The sequence below is a fragment of the Brassica napus genome, unplaced genomic scaffold, assembly GCF_020379485.1.
Source record: "Brassica napus cultivar Da-Ae unplaced genomic scaffold, Da-Ae ScsIHWf_1967;HRSCAF=2615, whole genome shotgun sequence".
Classification (NCBI taxonomy): Eukaryota; Viridiplantae; Streptophyta; class Magnoliopsida; order Brassicales; family Brassicaceae; genus Brassica; species Brassica napus.
Window position 1 is genome coordinate 84471 of NW_026015382.1, and position 13030 is coordinate 97500.

Genomic DNA, 13030 nt, shown 5'->3' on the forward strand with positions numbered 1-13030 from the left:
TGTCTTCGACATCAAACTTAACTGGAAGTCTTCACTTCTGCTTGGAAGATCTTTCCTAGCTACAGTAGGAGCTGTATGTGACATGAACAAAAACAAATTGTGTCTGATGCTGATAGACCCCAACATCCACTACGACCCTATCCGACCTAAGAGAAAAATTATTAATTATGTGGATTACGGGAAAGAACTTGGCTTCATTGGCGTATGCCATTGTGGAGCAGAGTACGAATCAGAGTAAGAAACAGAGTACGAAACAGACTACTCGGAATCGATCGAAACCCACACCTTTCCATCGATCGATTCCAATGAGTCAACGGTGACCGATTACCGCAACAAAACGTCGCTCGACGTTGATCAGCCGGTTGACCATTTCGCTCTACCTAATCATTGTTATCCACACTTTGCCGTCCAACCTCCAAGCAAGAGAGGACGTGATGATTATTCCATAGGCAGTTGGGCAGACAGTGGTTTCCATGAAAGTTTTGCAGTTGACACTGTAATTACTTCACCTAACGAGGAACATACAGAAGAATAAGATGAGGATTATTGGAAGGAACGTGCAATAGAAATGTCTTTGCAGGATGAAAGATTTGAAACACATAAGTTCACCAACACGTTTCCAACATCGTTGGAGGAAGTGCACTCCACATCGGTCGATACCCACCCTCGTCCAGCAAAACAACCGCTCACATCGATCAACACCCATATAGGAACATCGATAGATATTTGTGCCGGAGCAAAAATCCAGGAGCAGGAGAATATTCCCTCTCCAACTAGGTTTATAGATACCTATTTAAAACGTTTTGCACCCCTGAAACCACGTCCACACACTAGAGCAGACACACAAGCAGAAAAGATGAACACTCTTCCGTCTACATCAACAGGAAAATCCATGAAGAGCAATCATCTCAAGAACACAAGTTCTGCAGAAATTATTCTGCCCTCGATCGATGCATCTGTAACAACATCGATCAATACTACTCTTAAACCTAATCTTTCTATTTCTAAATTGAATGATAATGCAAACATTGATTACGGTTTTCTAACACCTGATGCATTTGGTATTTTCAGGGACCCAGATGGAAACGCACGTGCAATAGATGGAAGGATCTTACAAGTGTCCAGAGAGGACATAGCAGATATCCTTCAAGTGGCCAATGGACCTGACAACCTATTCTCACAGAAACGTGGCACTCCAGACGTCATTCAAACCAATCCAAACAAACAAGTAGGAGTCACCGCAACAGAAATCAATCTATATCTATCATGCCAACCAAAAGGCCAAGCATCGATCGACGGGACAACTCAGACATCGATCGACAGGATAACACCAACGTCGACTGATAAGGATGACCAGACGTCGATCGACAGATGTTATGAATTTGGATACCGCGCTTTTGACATGTACGGAGCCAGAAAGTTCACTTGGGAACGAAGGGACGAGTATGGAGTCTACAAAGATGAGTGTTGACACGCACGAGGCGTAGCTGGTGAGATGATACCTGTCACAAAGGACGATGTGGGAACCGAAATTCACACTGTTGATTTCCGTTTAAATTAGGAAACTAGGAAAACCCTAATTTCCCAAAGGACCCGAATATCTGTTAATTACCACACGTCAAGCAATCAGAACACGAGAATAACAACGATAAAAATAAGAAATCGAAAAGAGAGCAAAGTAGATCTTTTTCCGAATCTGCGTATGAGCGTTACAACAAGGTATAAGCCTGGGCTCGAGAGCTGTCGGCGAGATTCCTATTTCTAGCAACCCTAAGACGGCTAAACCTAATTGAGTCGCAGCTCGAAATAACAAAAACGGAAAATTGCCTAAATTGCTCTAAGTGCTAAGGACTCCTTATATACTAGCTCCAAGGTCGGTTTACGGTTTTACTCTTCTGCCCTTAAACCGTCATAGCATAAAAATGGAGATATTCCATTTTTCCCGATCTTCACAATTATCTTCAAAACTTCCGTATTTATCCGCGGAAACTTGACATTTATCCTTCCTTGTGGGCCAAGCGTAAACCATGCTGTGGTTTACGGGCTTTTGGTTTGGAAAATCGTAGGATGGGCTTCGAATCGTGTTTTAGGTCCCTTTGGGCCGTCTACCGACTCGACACGTTTACTACGAGTTTTCCGCGGTTTCTAATCCGCGAAGTTTGATCGATGAATTAGAATAGCGGGAAACATGGACTGAGCTTGCTACGGTCTTCGGGAGATAGCATTCGAAGGTTTGACGAGAATGCATGGACTGGTGTCGTATCGATGTTCGGAAAGGTTCAATCGCTACACAGCGACCGAACTTTGGCTCGAGCCCGGTTGCTACGTGTGAGACGAGTGCTCGGTCGCTATGTAGCGACCGAGCTTTGGCTTGAGCTCGGTCGCTACGTAGCAACCGAGCGGGACGATCGCTCGGTCGCTACGTAGCGACCGAGCTTTGGCTCGAGCTCGGTCGCTACGTAGCGACCAAGCGGGACGATCGCTCGGTCGCTGCGTAGCGACCGAGCTTGGCTCGGGTTTGGTTGCTACGTAGCGACCAGACGGCGTGTATACGTAGCGACCGAGCTTGGTTTGTTCGGTTTGAATCCCAAAGGATACTTCTTCGTAAAAACCTCGTATAGGTTATTTTTACGAAAATTACATCTCTTCTTTTACTAACTCTTTCGGAAATACGATCTCCGAGGATTTTCGGGTGGTAATTCTGTCGTAACCGTTTTTGACCCCAACAGTTAGCCCCCCAGCCCGTTAGGATCATGCATCGTAGGATCCTAGCGTGCGGTTAGGCATGTTTGGCAAGTTAGGCGTGATGGATGGAATTAATGTCCGAAAGTCCGAGCTTGAATAGTAAATCCTCATGTCTTATAAGAAGAGAGGTAACTTGTTCCATAATTTTTTCACTTTCTTGTTTTTCTCTAAGATCTTTATAAAAAAACTTTCTATCTTTCTCTCCACCCTTTTCCTCTATTCTCTCAAGAGAAGTGTAAAGATGTCGAGCAAGAAACAGATTGCGAAAAAAGGGTCTTCGTCCGCGAGTCCTTATGAAGAGCTCGTCGTTCCGAAGATGGAGTTCGTGCCTCACTCGGTGCATCCTGCCGAGAACGAGGCATGGTGGGTTGCTCATTATGGCTCGTTGACCCCTCCCAAGGAGAAGCCGTTCCCGGTCCTGGTCCATCGTGGAGTCGAGGAAGAGGATGCAAGCAGGACTACTGACGAGTTTCTCGCGACGATGCGATCGTTCTACCACATCCCGGATGCTGTGGAGTTCCGGGTTCCCTGCCGCGGGGTTTGTGCTAACAACCCCCCGGAGAGTTACTTTACTTGTTATGAGGCGTTCGTAGTGCGTTGTCGCCTCTGGTTCCCCATACCCGAAATTCTCGTCCGAGTGTTGGACCGTTTCGAAGTTGCGATAAGTCAGTTGACACCCCTTGCCATTCAGCACCTTATTGGGATCCTGATCCTAAGCTACGAGCATGGCCTTTCCCTTTCCGTCGATCATTATGAAGCGCTTTTGAGGCTTCAACTTGTCAGGGGTACGGATAAGCATAGGTTGGTCCCTCGGAAATTTATGTCAGTGGTTAAGAAGTTTATTTCGAACTTCAACTCGTGGAAGAAGTTCTTTTTCTTTGTCCGTATAGACGCTGCATCCGTCGAAGAGAGTTGCATTCCATTGTTCCGGAGGTTGCCGAATGATCGTCCCTTCATCAACCCTTTTGCTCCGTTCCCCGAGGACATCATTTCGGTGAGGGATCTTCTCAGGAATGGTCCCTTCTTCTGGACTTCTTTTACGCCGAAGAGGGTTCGGAAGGCACTGAGATTCGTGCAACCCGGTCCTGCTTTGGATGCGGACACGGGAAGCGACTCCAAACCCGACGACCAGAATCCCGTCGAAGCTCCGACAGCTGCGCCGGAGTCGAGCTCTTGGAAGGGAAAAGATGTCGATCTTGGCGACATAGAGTTTTCGATGGATGACTCTATGCTTCCAGGATGGGATCCGAACCTTGCTTACGGCGACGGGAGCGGTTCGAGCGAGGCCCCTATTCCGGATTTCGATGATTTCTTTGCTGGGCTGCCATCGGGTTTCGATGCTCCTCCTCCTACGAAAGAATCGGCGAGGCCGAGAGTCGTTGCGGAAGGATCTCGCATCATCAATGGGGTTAGTTTTTTTTTGAGAATTTTTTGGTGATTGTCCATGTATATATTTATAACATGCCAATCGATTTTGCAGGGCCTGAGCTTGCTGGGCTCGGCCATTGAGGCGGGCCATAGAGAAGCCATGGTCTACCGCTTCAAGGCGGAGAAAGCGGAGCGGGATCTCGCTCGCGTGCAAGGCGAGATGCTGGAGCGAGAGGCGCAGCTTACTCGTGATCATGCGCGGGCTGTTCGTAAAGCGGAGAGGAAAGGCAAAAGAGAAATCGTCGAGGTGATGAAGACTCGTGCATCTCAGTTCCAGGTTGAGTACGGGAACCTCAAGAATGCCTTTACCTCGGTGGGTGACTTTCGCGAGTGCCGTGGTTCGGTCGGAAGTCTTTGGAGGACGCGAGCCGATGACTATGTGTTTGAAGAGGAAATGAGCTTGATGAAGAGTGGGATGAGTGACCGTGCCCACGCTGAGGCGCTTATCCCTCCGATTGACGAGAGGATTCAAGGGTTCTGGGATTCCATCCCGGTTTCCCCTGATACCGAGGAGGTTCCGACCGATTTTCACGATGGTGGCGAGGAAGTGGATCGTCCCGCGGATGCGTTTGGTGCTTCGTTGTCCGGGGACTTTGACTTTGGATCATGAGGGATGGATCAGTTATCCTTGTTTTCGGCCGAGTGTGGCCCTTTGAATTTGGATTTCGTTTAGGCCTAGATGGCCGTATTTGTATTTCCGGGACTGGCCGTTGGTGGCTTTGAATCCCTTGCCGCTTTACGCGGTTTATTTATATGATAAATGTTTTGTTTCGAGTTTTCCTGAGTAGGGTTGAAGTAAATACGAGTTGTCGTCTCGTATGTAGTTCTGATTAGACGTTCAATCTGTTGGTTCGTTCGTGATTTTCGTAAAAATTTACTTATCTTTACGATTTTCGAGAACATTGAGATACGAACGGAGAGACATGGTTTATGATCTCGTATCTTTTAGATATCATGCCTTGAGATGTTTGAGACCAGAGCGTTGGGTTTAGGGCAAGACCTAGGTTTACTTTCGGTTAAGGTTTGTGCGGTGACTAGCCGGCTATCGTTTTTCCTGTTGCGATTTCTTCCTGACTCGCACCGATTTAAAGTCCGCGATATGTTCTCGGCTTATATGACTTGTATGGTACGAATCGAGCATCTTCTCCGAATCAACTGAAAGTGCTAAACCAAAATTTCGGATTTTTGTTGTAGCGCGCTTTTGTCCTTGTGCTGGACGTTTTTAAAGATCAAAAGAGTGATCGGATTGCGTTTGTTTAAGACGGCTGGCGTGTTCGTCGGGGCCAATCGACGAACGGGGTGTAAGGTTTTTGGTGGTCGCGTTCAGACAATTTGTTAGCATTGTCCTCGAATTTTAACTTTTGCGACGTCTCGCAGTTATTTTGAGGATTATGCGTGTACTTTTGAAAGATGATAATCTTTACGATTTTTGGGCCGGAAGGGGCCGCAGACAAGAGTCTTAACGTTTTCGGGCGTGTCCTGAAAGTTTCTTTTGTGTTTTACTGAAGCGTAAACGTTTTCGATAAAAAGGACAACGTATATTGTAGTAAAAGTTTTTGAAGTTTCTAAAAACTCGATTACAATAATGAAGATTTTTCTAAGTGGGAGTATACGAGTATACGCACCCACTCCCCCCCCCCCCTTTTTAGAGAGGGGGATAGCTGAACTCGTCTTTTGACGAGCTGCCTACGTACCCCTTTCGAGGATCAAGCCATCTTGTAGTTCTGTTTCATGCCGCGAGTGTTCTTACTCGGCGGTAGATGTCGCGATGTCCGCCTTGACCGTGTCGATCGTGGCTGGGTCGACGCTATTTTCCGGATGTTCCGGTTGAGTTGTTGCGTGGGCTTCGGATTTATGTCGAGCTTCGACGTCCGATGCGTTTGCGTTGATAGACGATTTTACTTCGTCTTCTCCCGGGGCGCTTTTGGCTGAAGATCGATCTATCTTCGCGCGTTTGCCGTTTGTGGAAGCCGTGATTTGCCTTAACTTATGCTCCGCGAGGAAGCATAGTCGCGACTGTTTTTGGCATCCCCAGATGGCCGCGACTCCGCTCGGCGTTGGGAACTTGAGACCCAGGTGGTAGGTTGATGGAACTGCCTGCATGGCGTTGAGCCATGGGGTTCCCATGATTACGTTGTAGATAGCGGGATGATCGACTACCGCGAATTCGACGATTTTTGTGATCTCTTTGGCCATGACTGGCAATTGGATTGATCCGAGAGTCATCGACACTTCGCCTGAAAAACCCGTGAGCGGTTTTGGCGTCGGAATTACTTCTCCGAGTTTGATACTCATCCGCTTGAGAGTGTCGCGGAAGATTACGTTGACCGTGCTTCCCGTGTCGACGAGTACCCTTCCGACTTCTAAATCTCGTATGACGAGATCTATGACGAGCGGGTCGCAGTGAGGTTGGTCGATACCGCCGGCTTCTTCCTCCGTGAAGGTGATCGAGCAACTTTGGCCGTCTCGAGGAGGAGACCATGTAGGCCAATTTGCACTTGACTCTGCCTTCCGTTGGTAAGCCTTGATGGCCGACACGGTATCGCCGCAGTATTGTGATCCTCCGATGATCATATTGACTCTGCGACGATTGTTATCGTTCCCTTTGTCATCCGGCCTCCTACCGCGTTTATCCCCAGGATGGTTTCGTTGAGGGGATTTTTCAGCGGGCGGATTTCTATCCGTCTTTGGAGGCCGATCAGAATCGAGGATGAGATCCTTGACGCTAGTTACTTCCGAAAGCTCTCCAGCGAGTAGCTTCGCGGCCAGTCTTGCTCCCAAGACTTTGCAATTGGTCGTGGAGTGTCCTCGGGATTGGTGGAACTCGCAGAAGGTGTTTTCGTCATACCCTTGATTGCGAGTCCATGTGTTGCCCGTGGTCCGGCCTTGATCCGAACTGATCGCATAGTTATGCGCCCCTTGGAGATCTTCCCCCTCGTGATGGACGTACTTGTCGTTACGAGAGTTCTTCTTTTTCCCCTTCGGATCTGCGTCTTTCGAGGATGGTCTTGCCGGCTTATGTTTTTGCGATAAGACTTTAGTTTCTTCCTCGACTATGATGTAGTCCGTTGCTTTGTGGAGGGCGTCCTGGATCGTTCGCGGTTTGTCGAGAGTTATCCATTTTCTGAATTTCGACTTGTACCAGAGCGTCTTTCTCAGCGCGTCGATGGCCACTTTGTCGCTTATCCCGCTGACCCTGGACATTATCAGCTTGAACCGACTGATAAACTCGCGGAGGGGTTCGTCTTCCCTCTGGGAGAGACTCCAGAGGTCAACATCGGAGGTTTCCCTGTCTATGAATACAGAGTACTGTTTGAGGAATTCCGATGCGAGCTGTCGAAAACTCCCGATGGTGTTGCGACGAAGGCGTGCGAACCATTCGAGCGCTGCTCCTTCGAGATTTTCGACGAACAGGCGGCAATAGCCGGCATCTTTTTCGCCGTCCTTCAGTCTTGCTCTTCCCATCGCGATGTGGAAAGCCTGAAGGTGCGCTTTTGGATCGGCCGTACCATCGTACTTCGGTACTTTGATCTTTCCCGGATCGGACACCCTCATGTCCGAAATGCGACTGGTAAAGGGGGTCTTTCGAGCTCCTTCCAGCAGTCGATCGATCTCGGGGGCAGCACTAGTAGCATGATGGATTTGAGACTTTACGGCTCTCACTTCTGCCGCAGTCTTAGTGATGTAGTCGCGAAGATCGCGGATATCCGATGTCTCGTCAGTGGATTTCCGAACCTGTCGGCGTTTACTGCGAGTGAGCTCGGTTTGCCTTTCGGCCAGCTCCTCTTGTTCGTTCCAATAGGCGACTTCTTCTTCTTCCGTCATTGGTTTTTCGAACGGGGAGCCTTCCCGAGCGGATCGGCTTCTGGTCCTTCTTGGATGTCTGTCGACATCCTCGTCGGTGTCGTTGGAGACATCGCTAGGATCCAGGTCAATGTGTTCGGCTTCGTTATCCTCCGAATCCTTTGCAGGGGGCGGAAGATTTTCAGGGTTCCCCTTTTCGACGGGAGATTTCTCGCTAGGGTTTTGACCGGAAGGTCGTTCCCGCGCGAGTCCTGTTCTATCGAGTGGGGTGGCGAAGTCGAGCCTTTTCCCGCGGATTTTGGTGGTTCCGCGGGGACGGATAGCTTGGGTCCTTGCCGTTAAGGTTTCAACCTGTTTGGTCAAGGTATTCACGAGCTTATCCTGTTCTTCCGACCTTTTCTCATAGGTGGCGAACATCTTTTTGAACTCCTCGAGCGTCGCGGCGTTGGCTTGCGCGTTGGCCGCGGATACGTCCGCTACTGGAGTGTGGAGATCGGTGCCGCTGCCTCCATTAAGAGGAGTTTGCACGTTATCCGCGTCGTTGGTTGACATGTCAGATTGTGTGTGGCTTTTGCGGGTTAGATTGATCCGTAAGTCCCCCTCCTTCTAGCGCCAAACTGTGGGAACCGAAATTCACACTGTCGATTTCCGTTTAAATAGGAAACTAGGAAAACCCTAATTTCCCAGAGGACCCGGATATCTGTTAATTACCACACGTCAAGCAATCAGAACACGAGAATAACAACGATAAAAATAAGAAATCGAAAAGAGAGCAAAGTAGATCTTATTCCGAATCTGCGTATGAGCGTTACAACAAGGTATAAGCCTGGGCTCGAGAGCTGTCGGCGAGATTCCTAGTTCTAGCAACCCTAAGACGGCTAAACCTAATTGAGTCGCAGCTCGAAATAACAAAAACGGAAAATTGCCTAAATTGCTCTAAGTGCTAAGTTTGCTCTGAAAAAGTTCTCCCCTCTGCTCCTCGCCTAGGACTCCTTATATACTAGCTCCAAGGTTGGTTTACGCTTTTACTCTTCTGCCCTTAAGCCGTCATAGCATAAAAATGGAGATATTCCATTTTTCCCAATCTTCACAATTATCTTCAAAACTTCCGTATTTATCCGCGGAAACTTGACATTTATCCTTCCTTGTGGGCCAAGCGTAAACCATGCTGTGGTTTACGGGCTTTTGGTTAGGAAAATCGTAGGATGGGCTTCGAATCGTGTTTTAGGTCCCTTTGGGCCGTCTTCCGACTCGACACGTTTACTACGAGTTTTCCGCGGTTTCTAATCCGCGAAGTTTGATCGATGAATTAGAATAGCGGGAAACATGGACTGAGCTTGCTACGGTCTTTGGGAGATAGCATTCGAAGGTTTGACGAGATTGCATGGACTGGTGTCGTATCGATGTTTGGAAAGGTTCAATCGCTACACAGCGACCGAACTTTGGCTCGAGCCCGGTCGCTACGTAGCGACCGAGTGAGACGAGTGCTCAGTCGCTACGTAGCGACCGAGCTTGGCTGAGCTTGGTCGCTACGTAGCGACCGAGCTTTGGCTCGATCTCAGTCGCTACGTAGCGACCGAGCGGGACGATCGCTCGGTCGCTATGTAGCGACCGAGCGGGACGATCGCTCGGTCGCTGCGTAGCGACCGAGCTTGGCTCGGGTTTGGTTGCTACGTAGCGACCGGACGGCGTGTATACGTAGCGACCGAGCTTGGTTTGTTCGGTTTGAATCCCAAAGGATACTTCTTCGTAAAAACCTCGTATAGGTTATTTTTACGAAAATTACATCTCTTCTCTTACTAACTCTTTCGGAAATACGATCTCCGAGGATTTTCGGGTGGTAATTCCGTCGTAACCGTTTTTGACCCCAACAGATGACATCAGGAAATTACAGGAAAGAGCATCTCTTTTTGAAGAGAGCCACATCTGTCTTCCAGAACAAGCCACTTCCTTCACACTCACAAGACTGGCACCAGAACTCTACACCAAAGATGAAATCAATAAGATGGTGACTGGTATTTGTGGAGCTCAGGAAAAACTGGGAGAGGAGCTCAAATCATTGGTAAAAGACACACATCAACCTTTGGATATAGGCTACAATGAGCTTTTCAGAAGTATGGTAGAAATGAGGACAGAAATTGAGAGTTTACGACAGCAACTTGAGAAGGAAGCCACGACCTCAGCATCGATCGACGCACCACATGCACCATCGATTGACGTCAGTCTTCCGACAGCCCAGATCCCTGCAGAACCTCAATGTTCAGCAGAACACAAGGATGAATGGGAAGTCTCATACATCAACACGAGGATAAACGACATGTACTACCCTCTCAACAACAACATGGACTGGCTGAGCACTAAAATTGAGCTACTACAGCAAGATCTGGACACCATTCGTAAGAAGGACCAACAACCAGCCACATCGATCGACGTGTGTACCATCACATCGCTCGACGCTAAGATAGGCTGCATACTTACGACAACATGCATGACCGCTTCGTATCACCAGTCATGCTATATTTAAACAAATTGTCTAGTCAAATACTTAATGCCCAAAGGGATATTGATAAAATTACTAATGAAAATTTTTTACAGGCAAACTAATTTTCGATCGACAGGCTACGAGGGCCATGGATCGATGGCAAGAATCCTGTGGAGTTACTTCCCTACACAGCAGCAGAGGTTGACAAGATCACATCCAAGATCTACACTGCTATAGACACCATGGAGGAACGACTTGACAAACGCTGCGATGACATCTACTTTCCATTCGACAACAGAATCGGTGGACTAGACAGCCACGCGGAATGGCTACAGAAAGAAGTCAAAGCCATTCAGAGGCAACTCGCAGCTCAACACCAGATATCAGCATCGATCGACAGGAAGCGAGCGAAATCGCTCGATGGTAAGTCGCCGAGATCGACCGACAAACACTTAATCGCATCGATCGACGCCGAGTCTACACCAGCCGGCGAGCAGCTGATACACCAAACGACAATGCACGAGGAACTGACAGAACTTTCATCATACGCCTATGACAACATAGGCTGGCACCAGGTCAGCATTGACAACGTTCAAGATAGGCTACAGAACATCTCCAATGTACTTAAGAAGATGGATGACAAGTGGACAAGAAATGATGAGGCCACAAGAAGTTTCATTGCATCTTGGTCCAGAATGTGCAGAGATGACGTGGATGCTTGTTTTCCAACAAGCAGCTGTTTATCCACCAAATAGCCAATCACTACCACAGTCAAGCTAAATGACTATAATCAAGCGCTGAGTGGGAGACAACCCACTATTAGGTATTTTATTTTGGTTTTATTAGCTAGCATTTATTTACTTTCGTTTTATTTCTTTCAGATTTAGGAGACCCAAGTAGGAGGACCTGAATATCGACCGCCGACGAGACGTCTACATCGCTCGACATAGACAAACACACGACGATCGATGCAACATTTTCACATCGATCGATATCTAATCCGGTCAGATGTATCTTCCTTACTTGTTACATTTCGTACTTATGAATTATTCCATCATAACTCCGACTGAGTTACACTGGGACAGTGTAATTTAAGTCTGGGGGGAGATTTACTGATATAATTTATTTTATTCTTATATAAAAGGAATTTTAATAAATTATGCTTAGCTATTGAAAATGGGACTATGATCTTATATTGATTTAAACTTGAATATCTAACCAGTCTTTAGCACCATTTTAGATTTACTGATTGCAGATAGCACTATAGATGCTAAAGCATATCAACCTATCAACTACACACTTGCCTTGACTGTATGAAGTAACCAAAGCTGATTTCCAACACTAAATCTGACATAACCGCTTGTCTTGGGGCTTGGTATACATGGGATCGGATTCTTCAGACAGGTCAGGAAGGTAACGCCTTGTGTAGATTATTTATCACATTTTTCTCTCTAAATTTCGACCCTAGATTAGTTAGTGATTTATATTTCAGTTCTATCCATTTCTTCAAAAATAAAATAAAAAATAAATAAAAATAAGATCTATTGCTTACTTAGGATGAGTCTGAACAGGATTGGTGGCTAAAACCATTAAGGCTTGATTCATAAAGACTCCAATAAAGAGTTCGAAATGGGACTTGGAGGCGGCAATCTTCAAGGCTCGCTTTCACAAAGAATATTTGCATATAGGTCAAAAAGAAGTGAACTGAGCTTCGTGGCTACCACCATTAAGTTTTGAATCATGGAAGCCTGTCCAATCTTGGTCACTGATCCTGCAATGGAAGCAGACTTTGACTCAAGAGAGAAAATTAGAGAGAGAGAAATTAGGAACTAATTTTTACCTGCAGTTCCAGATACTTGTCTGAAATCCTTGCATCCTATGATCGATACTCCCAAGGTAAAGCATTCATTTTATATTTATGCTAAGAAATGAAGTCAGTAGAGGGGATGTCAGACGTGAATTGCTGAGTTGTATTATGTTAGAAATGGTTGCTAAGCTAGGATATTGCATAGTGTGTTTCTGTGATTAGGACTTTTTAGATGTGGTTGCAAAATTGTTGAGGAAAAGATTTCTATGCTTTAAAATCTGTAGTCCCTAATATTTTCAAACCTCTTTCAGAGAGACTGCCTGTATGTTTTGCTTGAGGACAAGCAAAAGGATAAGTCTGGGGGAGTTGATATGCTTTGGATTTGACCCATTTTCATCCATGGTATATAGGTGTTTTACTATATATATATCTATGTTTTCTACTCTTCTAGGTATGTTTTCATGTTCAGGTGCATTTCGGAGTAAAGCTATGACTTTGGAGCATTTTGGAGCTTAAAAGACATTTCATCCGAGCTGACCATGTAGAGGTCGACGAGAGGAAGAACAATCGATCGATGCACATCCAGTGCTGTCGATCGACACCATGAGATGCCTCGACAAATGAAGATTAATATCGATCGATGTACACAAGTACCATCGATCGATGTCGAGACATTGGACATGCGACATTTTGGATCCAGCGGACTTGAAGCCCAAGTCCAAGCTAAATTACGAAAATGCCCTGACGAGTTTTTAACCTAGTAG